The sequence below is a fragment of the Protopterus annectens genome, chromosome 4.part1 (assembly GCF_019279795.1).
Source record: "Protopterus annectens isolate FY-2018-M chromosome 4.part1, PAN1.0, whole genome shotgun sequence".
NCBI lineage: Eukaryota > Metazoa > Chordata > Ceratodontiformes > Protopteridae > Protopterus > Protopterus annectens.
In genome coordinates this window covers 805,253,614-805,271,800 of record NC_056734.1, presented here as the reverse complement: position 1 = coordinate 805,271,800, position 18,187 = coordinate 805,253,614, and the positions used below count along the sequence as shown (strand labels likewise).

The 18,187-nt window shown below is 37.2% G+C and overlaps 1 protein-coding gene across 2 annotated transcripts in view; it reads left to right on the top strand.

Moving 5' to 3' along the window:
• Window positions 1–18,187, top strand: part of LOC122801418 (tyrosine-protein phosphatase non-receptor type substrate 1-like) — a 256,652-nt gene that overhangs the window by 106,346 nt on the left and 132,119 nt on the right. The window lies entirely within an intron of this gene.

Genomic DNA, 18,187 nt, shown 5'->3' with positions numbered 1-18,187 from the left:
TAAATCAAACAAATACATTTTCAGCAAGTCATATGAAACTGTGTCTGATCCACTGATCCATACATAACCACTTACAGTGGATATAAAAAGTGTACACAACCCTGTTAAAATTCCAGGTTTTTGTGATATAAAAAATGAGACCAGAAGAAATCATTTCAAAACTTTTCCCACCTTTAATGTGACCTATAACCTGTACAATTCAATTGAAAAACAAACAAATCTGTTAGGGGAAATATATAAAAAATAAAAAACGTACAATAAGCTGGTTGCATAAGTGTGCATACCATAAACTAATACTTTGTTGAAGCACCGTTTGCTTTAATTACAGCATTCAGTCTTCTTGGGTACACACCTGCCATCAACTAAAGAGACTCTGATGAACCCCATATAAAATTCAGCTGTCCTAGTAGGATTTTCCTGACATTTGCTCAGTTGCCTGCTACAGCAAAAGCCATGGTTTGCAGAAAGCTTACAAAGCATCAAAGGGATCTCATTGCTGAAAGGTATCGGTCAGGAGAAGGGTACAAAAAACTTCCACAGTGTTCGATATACCATGGAACACAGTGAAAACAGTCATCAAAAAGTGGAGAAAATATGGGACAACAGTGACGTTGCAAAGAACTGGATGTCCCTCCAAAACTGATGAAAAGACAAGACAAAAACTGGCCAGGGAGGTTGCAAAGAGACCTACAGCTACACTGAAGGAGCTTCAGGAATTTCTGGCAAGTAGTGGTTGTGTACTACATGTGAAAGCAATCTCCCATATTTTCCATATGTCTGGCCTATGGGGTAGGGTTGCAAGATGGAAGCCTTTTCTAACACAGAAAAACATCCAGGCCCAGCTAAAATTTGCAAAACAGTACAAGTCTCCCAAAAGCATGATGGAAAATGTATTATGGTCTGACGAAACCAACTTTTTAGGCCACAATTCCAAAAGGTACGTTTGGCACAAAAGCAACACTTCGCATCAGCAAAAGAACACCATCCCCACGGTGAAGCATGATAGTGGCATTATCATGCTTTGGGTTGCTTTTCTTCAGCTGGAACTGGAGCTTTAGTCAAGGTATAGGAAATTATGAACATTTCCAAATACCAGTCACTTTTGGCCCAAAACCTTCAGGCATAACCTAGAAAGCTGAAGATGAAGAGAAATTTCACCTTTCAGCATGACAATGACCCCACAAATACATCCAAGTCAACAAAAGAATGGCTTCACCAGAAAAAAAATAAAGTTTTGGAATGGCCCAGCCACAGCCCAGACCTAAATCCAATAGAAAATCTGTGGGGTGACCTGAAGAGGGCTGTGCACAAGAGATGCCCTTGCAATTTGACAGATTTGGAGTGCTTTTGCAAGGAAGAGTGGGCAAATATTGCCAAGTCAAGATGTGCTATGCTGGTAGACTCCTACCCAAGAAGACTGAATGCTATGAATAAATCAAGAGGTGCTTCAATAAAGTATTAGTTTAAGGGTGTGCACACTTATGCAGCCAGCTTATTGTACGTTTTTTATTTTTTTATATTTTTCCCCTAACAGGTTTGTTTGTTTTTCAATTGAATTGTACAGGTTATTGGTCATATTAAAGGTGGGAAAAGTTTTGAAATGATTTATTGTGCTCTCATTTTTATATCACAATAAACTGGCATTTTAACAGGGGTGTATACACTTTTTATATCCACTGTAAATGTTATGGGCTGAAACTGAAAATGCATGTATTTAATCATATTTTGATCTTCTATGTGCTTTTAACATTCCTGCATGGAAATGGTTCATAATATTTTATAACCTTGAACACTCCACAACATAAATCACTGATTAAAAAAATAATAATACATATTTTTTTTCTTAAAAGTAAACCATCAGTTTTGTTGTAATAAAGAATGAAAGCGTTTATTTGTCTATAGTAAATTGTGTCCTGTAGACAGCACTTGGGTCAATGTGTGTGTGTTTTTTTTTTTTTTTAATAATAAAATATTTTCTACCCAAAACTGAATAGTGCAGGTAGATGTATTGATATACATTTTGTTTTTGTTTTTGTTACAAATAAATCCTCTTCTTACAATAGTTCACAATTTTTTGTTTCCTTCTCATTCATTTTCCTCTCCATAGACTTAGAATACCTATAAAATGAATCAGTATGTTCCCTTCCTATCTTAGGTAACAGCCGGTATTTTTTTTTCTTTTTTAGTCAGTCATTATGAAGTTTACCAAACAAAACACCACTACAAGAAAACCAAAAAAAAAAAATATCCAAAACCAGGAAACAGTCTGTCGATGAAGGTCACAGTATAGAAACTACAACCACCAAATAGCGTAGAATCAATTTATTTCCGCTTTCGTCCAAAGACTTCATCAGAATACACTCTTACAAAAAAACAACCTCTTTATGTAACAGTTCAATAAATCAATTAACCAATTAGTCCTAAGATCCAAAAACCTTTAAAGTGCTACTGCATATTAAACAAAGGTGTAATTTTATCTTTATTAAGACTTAACTTGCCATTCTTTAAAAAACATTTAATATTAATGGTCCCGTTTAAACCAGGATGTTTGTCAGACTTCAAACGAATCTGCCACAAAGCTTCCCTTTGCTCAACAAAATTTCTAAAATCTCCCCCCCTCAGGTCAGATTTGCAAACTTCTAAGACAGAAAATAAAATTTTTTTAAAATTAATGCAAATCACAGAATGTTTGAACAGTGCATTAGTTTCATCGTGTGACTTAATACCATACAAGTGCTCACGTATACGGGTTTTGAGACATCTCGTAGTCATTCCAACATAAAAAGCTGGACATGCACTACATAACCCAATATACACTACCCCCCTGGTACTGCAGTCAACATATTCAGGTACCTGATACGTTTTATCAATGCTTTCAATGGTAATCAGTGGCCCTACAGAAAGAAATCGACAAGTGTTGCAATTGTAACAGGGAAAAACACCTTTTGTCTTAGTTTTGTTTGTAACTGATGGTGTATTATTAGCCTCTAGTGCTTTTTTGATGTTAAAAGTATTTCTAAAAACAAAAGTTGGTTTCTCACCTAACACTTTTGAAATATCTCTATTCCCTTGAATAATCTTCCAATTTCTTTCTATCAAATTTTTAATAGCCGGCCCGTCAATACTCATTCCCAAGGAGCATATAGGACCAACAATACCTGTGTCAGTGGGAACTTTTGGGATTATTGCTTCTTCATTTGTGTCCGCCTTATAGTCCAAGATAGCTGGATAAAAAGTGTTTCTCCTACTTAGAACAGTAGTGATAATATCATCTAAGATAATACTTGGATACCCCCTCTTTAAAAACAATTTTTTAATAAAAAAAACCTCTTCATGTAAGTCACGTTCAGATGAAGTCATTCGACAGGCCCTAATAAACTGTCCCTTTGGGATATTTTTAATGGTATGTTTTTGGTGTGCACTGTCAAAGTGAAGGTGACTGTTTCCTGGTTTTGGATATATTTTTTTTTCATTATGAAGTTTACTTGTAAGCTTGCAAAATGATATTGAGCCTGTTTCTAGAAAACCTGTTCTTGGTTTAAGTGACTTGCTCTGATTTAAGAGTGCTTAATAGATAGGCCTTACATTCAAGTAAGTCACTTACACCAAGATCAAGTCTTTTGGAATCTGTCCTATTGAATCAGTTGCCAAATAAGCTGCTTTTATACCTTTAAGTATAGAGAAGTACCCCTTCTCTATTTACAGACTACTTCAGCTTCAAGTATCTTATTCTTGTTATTCATGCCTGCCCTCCCCTTCACTTGTGAACAGTGATACAGATTACTGTAATGGGGGGGGGGGGGTTGTTGTTTAATTTCTCCAAGTCCTTTGGGTTTTTAATACCATGATGGAAATGGACCCCATTCCTCAGTCAAAGTATGATTAGATTTCATGAAATTAGTATTGTTTTTTTTCTTTGATGTTAGCCAGAAAGAAGTACTCTTTGCAGTAACCACAATGTTCCCAGTAATGACTCCTTCTGAAATTCATGGATCCCCTTCAAAACATCTAAAACGCATAACAGCTAATTTCATAACAGTGAGACCAGAACATCTAAAACCCAAAACATCTAAAACCTATAACATTGAATTTCATAACATCTAGCAGTACAAATCACATGAAAATAACATCCCCTCCACATATAACAACATATAATGACAGCAAACTAGCAAACACACTTTTTACTATGTTTCTGCAGGAGGGGCTTGATACAGTGGAGTTGGTATATTTAATTTATGGGGGGGAGCCCCCCACATGCAGGGTGCAGGGGGGCTTGCCCCCCTACAGAAACATTGTAAAAAGTGTGTTTGGTAGTTTGGTGTCTTTATATGTGGAGGGGATGCTATTTTCTTGTGATTTGTAGTGTTAGATGTTATGAAATTCGATGTTATGGGTTTTAGATGTTTTGGGTTTTCGATGTTCTGGTCTCAGTGTTATGAAATTAGATGTTATGGGTTTTAGATGTTTCAAAGTAGATCCGAAATTCATACGGAGTTACATTGTATTGATAACATATCTAAGTATGACTATAAATTATTTTTTACAATTTATTTGACATTTGTTGACCAGGATAGTCTGACTGGGACAGAGCCCTTTTTCACCAGAGGGCCAGGGAGAAAAGCTCCAATGTACAGTAGATAAATAGTAGATTACAAATTTCAGTAAATACACAGTAAAATGAGTAATGATTGTCAATGGCATTTAAATAATGGAGGCAAGTGAGAGCTTGTGAGAGTTTATTACAAATGCAAGTTAGTCAGAGTCTTATAAAAGTGACATACACTCAAGGTAATAGATAATGTTCTAATAGTGTCCCATGCTTGAAGGGTAGCACAAGGTGATATAAGCAGGATAAGGAGGAGGGGGGAGGAGTTAAAAGCAGTTAGTGTTGAGAGATGGTGTGTGATGTTAGGATCACAGTTAGTATAGTGAGAGTCCTAGTATGAATAGTTAGGTAGCCTGTAGAGAATCAGGAAAGGTTACCTACTTACTAGCAGGAGGTAGGTAGGAGAGAGGAGGCCTGAGGCATAAAGGCAGGAAGTGGGTGACTGGAAGACGGTGGGGAAGATGGGGTTAGTAAGGTGTAAAGAGGAAAAATGAGATGGGTAGTGGGATGATGAGGAGAGGGTGAAGTGACCCAGATTTGTGCTAGGTTCAAGGGGGGAGATTACAGGGGCATATTGTGAGAAAGATTAGGTAGTGTTTGAGGGAGATCTTGAATGAGTGGGTCTGGGGTATGGTTCTTAAAGTCAAGGGAAGTTTGTTCCAGATGATGGTTGGAGAGTAGCTGTATAAGTTCTGTCCAGCAGATTTGCTTGGTTTGTGAATTTGCAGTTTATTTCAGAGAGAGAGTCATTGAATGTGTCAAGGTTGAAAGTGGACAGTTTTTGGCATTCTTTGTATTTGTGAGGTTTGGGGGTGTGGGGGGAGAGTTGGAGGGTGTGTACTGGGCAATGATCACTGATGGAATTGGGTAGTATTTCAGTTTGAAGATAGAGGTTGGAGGTGGTAATGAGAATCCAGTCAATGATGGAGCCAGAGTTGGTGGATTTGTTGAGGAATGTGGAAGAGTAGATAAGTTGGGTGAAACTGTATAGGCTAATGCTGGTAGTAGAGGTGTTACTGGTAAGGGTAAGCCAATTGATATTAACGTCGCCCAGTATAATAGTTTCACTGGGGATATGGTCAGATACCCAGTTGAGAATCTGTTCCAGTATGGGTATGTTGTCACCTAGAGGTATGTACAGGGCAACTATTGTTATGGTTTTGTGAATATTGGGTCTAAAGTTGATTATTAGGAGCTCGGCTGGGTGGAAGGAGGAAAGAGCATTAGGTAGGGGGCTAGGTTGTTAGAATATAGAATAACAATAACACCTCCTTTCTTGTAGGATCTATCTAGACAAAGAATGTTGTATCCCGGGAGGAGAATTCTTTGTCTGAGTTATGAGGTTTAAGCCAGGTTGCTGAGAGAGTAACTATGTTAGGAGAGTATTGAGATATCCATGAGTGAAATTCTGTAATCTTATTTAGGATACCATGGATGTTGATAGAGTAGAAAGAGAGATGCTTGGGAGGAGAGTTGGGAGTGTTCAGGGGAGTTTGTGGGGTGGTGGAAGTGGCAGTAAGCATAACTCGTGGGCCTGAGTTAGGGTCAATGTCACCAGAGAGTTGGAGTGTGTTAAGTGAATGAGGGAGATGGGATGTAAGTGAGCAAGGGGTGATTAACTTCTGTTTTACCCTGATGGGTGTGTGACTTGTGGGAGGCAGTTTGACTTTGGGGTGGTTGAATTCAGATGAGGAAAAGAGTGAGGGTGCTGTAGGGAAGGCGTAGTGTGTGTTGGAGTGTGTTGGGTAGTAACAGGAAGTTGGATGAGATGAGTGTGGAAAGAGGTTAGATTTAAGGTCAGCAGTAGAAGGGAGGAAAATATGGGGAAGAGTGAGGAGGAGGGGGTAGTAAAGGTCATGATGGTGAGTGTAATAAGGTATGAGAGGGAATAGAGTTATGGAGACGGAGTAAGGGAGGGGGAATGTACGTAAGAGTGAGTGGGGAAGGAGGAGGGGATTATGACAGGAAGTCATACAGTAGGTGTGCAGGATAGAGGAGGGGGAGGGAGAGGTAATGATAGGTCAGGGGTTTTAGGTTGTAGTAAGTTTAGGAAGGGTCCCTGTGAGACCACTGCTCCTACTACTATTGGAACTATCTGGGCATCTTTCTTCCACATTGTCCTCATTTCTGCCTGTAAATCCTGGTATTTTATAACTTTGTGTCTTTCTATACATTAGACACTGTAGTCACTGGGTGTAGCAATTTCAATGATCAATGTTACTTTTGTCTTCTTTTCATGGACTACTATATCTGGTTTTCTCGCATCTATTTTTTGAACTGTTGGTAATGTGTGATCCCATGTGATATAGATTTCATCATTTTCTGTAATGCTTTGTGGCTCATGTTTCCAATATTTTTCAGCTAGTTCAGTCTTATAATGTTTGCACAATCCCCAATGCAACAGTCTTGCTACATTATTATGCCTTTCAGTATACAGTCCTTCTGCCATTAGTATATCACACCAAGCAACAAGATTGCTATTTTCTGAGATCCAAATTGTAACCATGACCTAATCTGTTAAGTAGACGGCTTAAAGGGTTAAGGGCAAGACATAGAGTAGTGGTGACAGTCACCCTGGAATATCCCCCGTTTGAATTTTTATCCCTGGAATAATAATTTATCCTTTATCATGGCTAATACCTCTCAACTGTACAGATTTTCACAGGATGTCTGGATTGTTGCCTTGTATTTTTGGTCTGTTCCTCATAAAATTTGTGATTTTCTGGATTTTTGTGGCAAATCGGTGAGGATTAGATTCACTAAATAATGACAGTCGTTTGAGTTTCAGACTGCACATCCTCCAGGAAATGTATAATAATACAAGGCCTTTTATTCTAACAAATTTCTAAGTTTATAAGAGCAATATTTAAAATTTGTCCCTATTTTTGAGGCTTTCCCCCATTATCTTTGACTTTGCCCAGATTTTGTTGTGCTAAGATGTTGACAGCTATGTCATGGCTTCACTGCAAAGTGGTTTGCCATGATTTCATGGTTGCTGTAATGTAACCAATCAGTGCAGGGTGCATCTTATACATTTGTAAACACTCTTTTATCCATGATTGTGGAATGCTGACAAATACTTTTTTGTAGTCTACCTAGGCCATACTTAGATTCTTCCCCTTTCACAGTTCTCCATTATGACTTTATTTAACAATAAATAATCCTTTGTTTCATATGACTTTCTTTTGTTACCCTTTTGTTCTATTGCCATGATTGACTTTTCTTCTAAATGACTATAAACGATGTTGGCATCAATGTATAATTTATACATCCTTGGAAGACAAGTTATTGGTCTATAATTTTAGGAGAGCTTGCAGGTTTGTTCTTAAGGAGGAGTATTGTTTTTCTTGTTGTTAATCAGGTTGGCATCTGCTTGGGGTGCACATATAAATAGTTCTTACTCATTGCTAAATCTTCATGTAAAGATGTTAATACTTTTAGCAAGAAGTTAGGTAATGCATCTAGGCCTGGGGTTTTCCAGTTATGAACTTTTCTTAATTTTGTTTCGTTTTCTCTGGCCGTTACTTCATCCCATTTCATATCCTGTACATTTGAACTTCTTATTCTTTCTTTTACTTCTTCTATCCATTCAGCATCTTGGTTATGTTACATAGGATCTTCACAGATACTTCTCCAAAATGTGTCTATTTCTACTTTTTTGGTGGTGTTTCTATTCCTTTTGATTTGTTTCCCAATTCTCTATAAAACCTTTTTGGGACATCAATAAATTGCTTGTTTTGTACTTTTTCTTTATATTTATCTTCATATCTTCTATGATTTTTCTGCCTGGGCTGATAACTTTAGGTTATTATTTCCAATAGTGTATGATAGGTTGATTTGTTCTGATACTGCACATTGCTTTTATCACGTCTATCTTTCTGAATATTTTTTTTTTATCTGTTCTCTCTTCGGCATTCTTCTAACAGTAACACTTCTTGTCTTGATGACTTTATAGTTTTCTCTATTAGATACTTCCATGATGGCATTTGATTTCTCCTCTTCCTTTCCCTTACTACCCTGTGTTTTTGTGGTAAGACTTTATTTTTTATTAATTTAACTGCACAGTAATATATCCTACTTACTTGTGTTATATTGCGAGAATTTCTATTAACAGTCCTGATTACTGTGTTCGTTTTTTATCAGATTTTTAACATTTTGGGTCTTATTGACTTTCTGTACTCTACTTCTTTCATTGATCTTAATATGTCTTAATATGTCTGTCCATCTCTATTAAATCAAGCAACTCTTCCTAAGTCTTTTTCAACTGTCAGTCCATGGACTGGTTCTGGGACTTCTGGCTGTGAGAGGGGCCCCGCTGGGTGGGAGGGGGGTGCACTGGCCGGGAGACTTATTTTTTAATTAAAAAAAGTTTTTTTTGTTTTTTTTTTAGGGAGTTCTTCTTTAAGAAGAACATCCTTTGCATCTGGTCACACAGATGGGACAGGTGTGCATGACCTGCTGTTTATGTCTTTATCTTCCACATGTGCAGAATTTAAATGCCAGAAGATATTTGAAATGCAGACTATGAATGGACAGGTAAGAGGTAGGTGTGTGTGTGTGTGTGTGTGTGTGTGTGTGTGTGTGTGTGTGTGTGTGTGTGTGTGTGTGCGTGTGTGTGTGTGTGTGTGTGTGTGTGTGCGTGTGCGCGTGTGTGTGTATGTGTGTGTGTTTAAGTGGTAGGTAGATAGGTGTATGTGTGTGTGTGTGTGTGTGTGTGTGTGTGTGTGTGTGTGTGTGTGTGTGTGTGTAAGAAGTAGGTAGGTAAGTGTGTGTGTGTGTGTGTGTGTGTGTGTGTGTGTGTGTGTGTGTGTGAGTGTATGTAAAAACAGGGAGGAAGGTATCTTTCAACTCCAGATTTTCACAGAATGTTCAGATTTTTGCCTCATATTTTTAGTCTATTCTTCATAAAAATTGTGTTTTTGGGTTTATTGTGGCAAATCTGTGAGTACAGAATTCACTAAATAATGACAGGAGGTTGAGTTTCAGACTTCATATCCTCAGAACATTCACAATAACACAAGACCTTTATTTCTAACAACTTTATAAGTTTGTGAGAGCAGTATTTAAAGTTTGTCCCTATTTTGGGGTTTTGTCCCACCATTATTTTTAGCTTTGCCCAGATTTTTTTGTGCCAAGAGGTTGAGACATATGGTGTATATGTGTGTTTAAGAGGGAGGTAGGTGTGTGTGTGTCTTTAAGAGGGAGGGAGGGTGGTGTATGTTTATGTGTGAGTAAGAGAGTGGTAGATAGGTAGTTAGGGGCAAAAATTTCAACTACCCCTGATTTTTAGGGACATCCTTGATTTTGACTGAAATTTTATCTCTGTCCCTTTTAATCCCATCTAAAAGTGTTGACTTTTGGAGAAAAGGTGCTGAATTACATTTAATAAATAATGACAATAATTACAGCTACAGACTTCTTTTACTTTAGAAAAATGCATATTCACTTATGTTTTATTTTGTCAAGGTTTCAAGTTAATAATACTAATATCTGAAAAGTCTCACTGATTATTTATGGATTTGTCCCTGATTCTGTTGGAATTTGTCCCTTTTTGGTTGAGAGCTACGGGTAGATGTGTGAGTGTGTGTGTGTGTGTGTGTGTGTGTGTGTGTGTGTGTGTGTGTGTGTGTGTGTGTGTTTCTGTGTATAAGAGGTAGGTAGGTAGCATACCTCCCAACTGTCCAGATTTTTGCAGAATGTTCAGATTTTTGCCACATATTTTTTGTTTGATCCTCATAAAAAGGATTTGGCATACAATGCTCAAATAGCAATTGTTTTAATTGGTTTCTTCTAAATAATGTTTTTTTTTTATTTCTGCCTTAGCAGTTCCTGATATAATTCTCCTATTTTCATCGGTCTCCAAGTGTAAAAAGGTTGAAAAACACTGCCTTAGATAATTTTCTTCTAAACTGAGGGCACATTCCTTGTTTTGCTATAGAATGCACACTTCCTGTGCGCATTCTACAGAAAGTGCCAGAGCATCTTCCTTTGCCATATTCTCTTCAATTTCATCATGTGTCATCTATTGCTCTGTCATATGGAAGCTTGTTGACCTATCACTCCACAGCATTGACTGCGGCAGAGTTGCCACAGTTTACTGTTCCTTCCCTTTCTGTACAACTCCAGCTGAACTTTTGTACTAGTTTCCGACTAAAGTATACAAAGTATCTTTATATGGCAGCTAATCAGATGTTTCTTGCTCCACTGGTTTCTACTTAATTTGGGGATTCATTATTCTGTCCTGCTGTTGTGTTATTAGAGTTAAATTTACTACACTAAATCCTTCACCACACAGGTAATCCGTAACTCCAGTTTCTGTTTCTTTAACTTCTCCATTACTAATCTTCATTTCTACTTTCACTCTTTGTTTTCTTATTTTTTTATATTGTAAACTTTTCCATGTCTGGATGCCTTTGTCTGTATTTCTCTTCAAATATCTTTGGTGCTGCTTTTTTTACTGATTAGTTTTGCTTTCTCATTTGCATAAATATTGCACCGCATTAAATCTCTTTTTCTTTCCCATGTCCATATTTCTTCTTTAGGTGTCTCCTGCTCCTTCTGTTTCTCCTTACTTTGGTGACTCATTGTTCCATCATGCTGTGCATGACCTGTGTTAGAATTTCTACACTAAATCCTTCACTATGCAGGTATTCCATAACTTCAACTTCTATATTTTAACTTCTACTTTACTAATCTTCTGTTCTACATTCCCCTTTGTGATCTTATTTTTTTTAATATGAAATTTTCCATATTCGGCTGCCTTTGCCTGTGATTCCCTTTGAATATCTTTGAGGCTTTTTTTTGTATTGATTCGTTTGGTGTTCTCCTTTGCATAAATATTGTACCATATCAGATCTCTCATTCTTTCCCATGTCCATATTTCTTTTATAAACCTTTCAAAAATCTCTAGATTTTGTTCTTCATATTTTCACACTTCCTCAGTCACTTCTTTTTCCAAATGGCCCATGTTTCCTGGTCGATATAATGTTTTTCATGAAATCTGTTGTATTAATGAACACAAATTTACATTTGGAGCTTTTGGCAGTTTTTCTCGTGCAAGTATTTTTCTTTCCTCTAATTCCTCTCTTAATCTTTTTGTATAGCTTCTGTCTGGAAATTCTGGGCTTCTTGCATAATAGTAACAATGCATAATTTCTTTCTTATTCTCAATAGTCTACTCTATCATCTTTATGGCTCTTTTTTGGACTACTACTTCCTTCTGCAACAGGGAGGACATCCTCCCCCTGGGCCTTGTCTAGCCCCATTATAGGAATGTTTCTGTGGCTTGAGGATTCTGCACTGTCATTTTTTCCAGTCCTGTCATCAGTGCACCTACCATTATTGGGCACTTTTTTATCCTGGGACTTGTGCACCCAGTTATCTTTTTTATTTTTTAACCTACTTCTGTCCATGTTATATACTATATAAAATGCAGTCTATATATCAGTGTCGTCTTGATGAGATTTTGTGTAAAACATGGTCCACTTCAAGAAGGTACTTATCAAGACTTGAGGATAAATTCAGTTCCAGCAATACTACGCTCCTTTGCTTGCTGATTTTGTCGTCTTTCCATTTTGACCTCAATGGGCCTTATGATATGCCAGATGCTGTAACAAACTGTAAAAGGAAATATGTAGAGGAAAGTCATAATGGTGTGGAGAGCAAAAGAGAGACATAGACTGTATAGGTAGGCTGAAGTGAAAAAAAAGAAATCAAAATATTTAAATAATAATTTTTTATGTGAGGTACTCTAAGAGTTGCATTAAAAACCAGGAAAAACATTATTTGATAAGAAAAAGTATATTTACATGTTGTTGTCATCCTTTAATGTCCTGTATATAATGGCATCTAATGACCTGGATATTTGCCAGCAAAGGCAATATTTATGCATACTAGTATAACACTGTGGCAGTCTATTCAACCCCAAACTTTCACTGAAGTCGTTTTTTATTAATTTGTATTAAACTTACATTCCTCATTAATTCTTAGAACACTTAATTTCTATTTATCTTTCACTTTAATATTAAACATGCTTTCCTGTCGCTCTCTGAAATTATTTGCTTTCACTTCTTTAATCTTCCCTTTTCTTATACTTTCTTTTATCCTAAAAATATTCATGCTCTTAGTTGGTCTGATGGCTCAGAGGCAAGGTGTTCTTGCACCACTGGTAATCCAGGTCTGGAAACAGATTCAGAACACTGTTGTGGTTGGCTGGGATAGATAGGACAAAGTCCATAATTCATCTTTCATACCCATCCAAATCAATAACAAATCATAATTATAATGATGATGGAGTGTACATTGTCAAACGATGAACTGTCATAAATTCAACTCTTCCCCCACTCAGGCATCACTAGTCTGGCAAAGATAGGGGCCATATTCACACCCATCATCACATGTTTGATCATGTGAAATAAATGTTTTTTAGAAACAGAAAAGAAAATGTCCTTAAGCGCCAATTCAAAGCATGGTCAGGGTCACATGACTTTGATTTCATCTGATGAAAAGGAAGAACAAAGTCTTAAAATCTCTCTGGCCATCTCAACCGCAGTGTCTTGAATTATACTTTTATAGAAGGTGATTATACCAGTTGCTGCAAAATAAATATCACCATCCAAAATTGTCAAATCTAAATTTCAGAGTTTACCTGTATAATGACAAGAATGTTGTGAAAAAAAGAGGGTAAATGCATAAATAATTCCTTCATTAGTGTGCCTAAATATAACTGGTTTCTGAATCCCTTGCTAAAACAGTCAGCCAAAAGAATAGATTTCTTAGGTCCTTATATATCGTTGGGTACAAAAACATGTTCCAGTTATAGGATCTTGTACATAAAATTATTCAAAAGTATTTTTTAAAATTAAACCTTCTGTAAAAAGTTAAAACCAACAGTAAAAACTTAAATAAAAAACAACAGCAGCCAGCCTGACATGCAGACACCATCTCATTTTCCCTAATTTGCTGATAACACTCTATCTACATCAGAAAGAATATCACATATTGAGTTATCTTCATCTCCCTAATACATAATGGTAATACCCTCATCATTATTTGGTTTTAGCTGTAATATTTTGTTACATGAATTAAGCAGAACATTTTGCTTCAGACATGTAAGATTTCTTCCATGGTGGACAAGCGAGGAGATTTGTGCTATTCTTCTAAACAAAACTGTTCAAGTGCTTAGTGTTGTTGTTAGTGGTGAATTAAATGTGCTTTATATAAACATTCAGTTTTGTTAGTTAAATCTAAATCCAAACTATTCATAACACAAGTTAAATTCAATTTTCGTGTATAAGGTTTCAAATCATTGACAGTTCTTGTTAAATTTACTCTGTCAGAAGGAATGAAAGTGAGACCTTTTTCTTGAGAACTTCACACTGAGATTCAGTGAAATGCTGATTTCTTAAATTGCAAACAAAAGTTTGTTTCATTTCTCATTTATCTCTTCTTGCAGTTGCCTCTCCCTTGTTGTGCTGGTTTCTCTGTGGTGGAGTCGTAAAAAGTCTTTAGTCATTATGGAACCATGGAATACTGCTGATTTTGTTTAAATATACATTTGTTAACTTGGCAAAGGCATCAATTTTCAGAGATGATCAGTGAACAGTGGTCAAGTGACTTCCTCAGTGTCACATGGTAAGCAGTGGAAGTAAAGGAATCAAACCCTGCACTACAAGAAGCAACTCATTAATAACTTAGAGTCTTAATCCTCGGTACTAACTGTTGGTTTAAGAATGGCCAGCAACATTGGGACTAAGTTCATCCTTATCATTGGTGAGTTGAGTTGTTTCATTGTGCAGCAAGCATCTGGAATGCCACAAAACCAGCTCTGATGTCACTTCACCTAAAAATTGCCCATCCTCCTCCTCATTATATTCATAAACTTCCATTGATGAAGCATTGCTATCAGCTGACACCACCTTTAGTTGTCATCTTCTTAAGTGGAAACGCTGTCTCATTTTCATGTTCATTCTTGTCTCTACTCAATTTCTTTCTTTTTCTCTTGATAATACACTTTTCTTGTCTTTCATCACAATGAAGAATACAATCAAAATATCTGCCACAGTATTAAAATAACTATGACCATGAATGTTGTCAATCAGAAACTCCAGGTCACATTTTAGTTTATTGATCATTATTTCATTGTGTCCTACAAGGCTCTCAGTATAAACTACTCCAGTCTTCAATTAACTCCACTAGCTCCTTGTATAAGCCTTCAGACTCTTTTACTCAGTTAGGGAACTTCTGAAGCTAAAGTCTTGTTTGTATCATTTTAAAATTTAAACAGAATTATAGTACTTTTCTGTTATTGGGGCAACACTTGTAATGAACACTTAGCACGCGCTCGCAATGATTTGACAGCTGCTGCTGACGATCCTCCCAGGTTCAGTACAATTTCATAAATTGTACTACAACCGGACAAAAAGTACACTTCAAAAATGTACACTTTCTGCAAATCTGCAAAACGAGAGACATCTCAGAGGTATACCTCTCTCCCTGTATGCACTGGTATTGTGGACAAAGCTAAAAAGAATGGGGGGGTGTGACGGACAAACATTCAAGTTAGGGAACAGATTTTAAATATTGCTGGTACAAACGTAGAAAATCACAATTCAGATTAGCAGGCATTATCTGAAATGTGTGCAGTGTAACACTCAAATGTCTGTCAGTATTTACTGAATTCAACTCTTGATGATTTCCGAGAAAAAAAACGAACTGTATGAGGAACAGACCAAAACTATGCGAGAAAAATCTGGGTATTATGAGAAATTCTGGATCAGTGCGAGGTATGGTGTGAGACTATGTTATGTGTACAGAATGCACACACACACACACACACACACACACACACACACACACACACACACACACACACACACACACATACACACACACATCTCCCTCTCTCCCTACACTTTATTAGGGAAGGAAAGCGGTTTAGATGTGTAGCAGGTTCTTTTTACTGTAATACTTACAAGACTTACAGAACTTAGGGACAGCGCCGCTGAAGATATTCAAGAAAAAATCTCACCAAATGTTTCTCACTCACTCCCTTAAGCAGGCTGTCCAGATTTACAACACCATTCTACTCAAAAGTGATAACATGATGTGGTGACAGACAAAGATCCAAGTCAGGGCCATATTTTAAATATTGCTGTTACAAAGCTAGAAAAACAGAATTTCTGTCAATATTTTCTTACTTCAACACTCAATGATTTGCCAGAAAGCCATAATTTTGTTCTATATACATAGCATGATCACTGCGTGCATGTGGTAGCACATTAGACATGTTGCCTCAATAACGGAAAAATACTAAAATAAATATATTATCCTAAGACAATGGTTTATATTTAAATATGTTTAAAGGACTTCATGAATTCAGGTAAGTTATTAGAAGGATTAACTTCAGAAATGCTGTCTGGAACTTCAGAAATACTAGACAAAGGGTTTGAGGATTTAGCAGGTAAGGAGCTGAATTCAATACCCCAGGCTGTTTACTGTTATTGTGAGCTTGTGTCTGAACGTCTGACTGAGTGAACAGTTCTTGAGAAGAATTTATTGGCAGTCTGCACCCTTGATTCTTATTTAGGAAAACTGGAAACAGCTTTATTCATCATTACTAAGGTATTGCAGAAACCATCCTTAAAAGTATGAAGAGAAAACTGAAAACAGTTTGATTGAAGTCCCTTCCATTTCTACAAATGTGAGTATGCAAAGAAATCTATAAAAAGAAAAAAGGTAGGATATGGAAGCATACATAAAGTATATGTTCCTCTTGTAGTTTCAGCACTACCAGCACAGTTCTGTCAAATTAATCCCTTCCTTTCATAATAAAACATACAGTAAGAGCTTGCTATCATGTATGGGCAGTTTCACATCATCTCTCTGGCCAGCCTGACAGACTTGGGCATCCTGAGGCAATATAATAATTATCTCATATTTACTGAAAACCACTTACTCCTGAAACAAACAAATACTTTATGTGAGAGATGTAGTTACACTATGAAATTGGAGGCAAGACTCTCATATAAGGACAAATTGAATGCCAAACAGGTTGTCAGCACACACACATTTCCCCACACTAAATAAGGACACAACACATAAACCCACGTATGCAGAGGTACTCGAAAGTAATTTACCAAATGATCACACGTCTCCCAAATAGAAACCACTTATACCTATAACAATGCAAAAGAACAACCACAACACATAACAACACACACATACAAGTGTCTCAACAAATAAGCCCTTATGGCATAACACCACAAAACCTAATGTATTGATTATAGGTGACTCCATTGTGATACACATGGATGTTTCTCTCACCAGGCTGGATAAGGAGTTGGTTACGGTTAGCTGCCTGTCATGTGCCAGGATCTGTCAAGTCAATCAACCACAAGTACTAGTCGGTCATACTCCATGTGGGGGTGAATGACTTGAGACATACCTCACTGGACCATATGAATAGAGACACAACTGAGCTCTCAGATTATGTGTCACAGGCAGGTATAAGCCTAGCCTTAAGCATCAGTCTACCTTCTCCAAGGATGATGCCACAATGCAAACAAAAAATAATAAACGTTAACAATTGGTTTATCTTCTGGTATCAGTCCAAGGGAATCCAATATCTGTCAGCCTGGGAAGACATAGTCGACAGGCCACACTGCTTTGCCAGAGATGGTGTGCACCTGTCTCCTGTAGGATTTGGATACTGGTAAAGGCATTAGTCACCCCATTGTGCTTGTTTTAGACAGCATCAAAATAACTAACCTCCCAACATAACAAAATCCTTTCTAGATAAACTCAAGGTAGTGATGCTTAATGCTAAGAAACTGCAGTCGCTGAAAGCACTCCTCATCTTGGAAGATGCTGATGTTTGTGCAGTCACAGAGACATGGTTCAAAGGGGCAGAAAGTACTCTGACCATGCAGGGCTACAATGGTTTCCATATGTTCAGACCACAAACTGAGCATGAAAGAATCAAATGAGGACGTGTATCCATCTTCACTGAGAAGTACACCTTGAAACTGGTGAAACATTATGACTCTCTTGAATTACTCCATGTCCAAGTAACTACAAGCAAAGCCTCCTACTACATCATAACTAGCTATAGGTCCCCCACCATGAAACAAGAAAAGTATACCGCATACCTGGACTAACTGGACTCAGTTGCCATACAGCCCAACACCTTACTCATGGGTGATTTTAATTATCCTACCATCAACTGGAAAACATACACAGCCACAAACATGCTGACTCAGAGGTTCTTAGACTTTGTCAATGCAAAACATAGGAGAGCATTGCACCCCCCCCCCCATGTGATGTCCTCCCTGGTAAGATCGGACCATTAATCAGTCTTGTTCGATGTAATTATAGGACCAGATACCCCATGAAGCTCAAAAACACTTAAGAATTTTTCACAGACAAACTACCTCCTGCTAAGTGATGGTATAAGAAGTTTCAAAGCCCCCTTGAATGCAGATAACATGGAATCCTATGCAGAGGTGCACACCAATGCTCTGTATAACCACTTAAGCAGTTGTATAGAATCAGCTATATCTGACCGGATTAAAATCAAGTCTA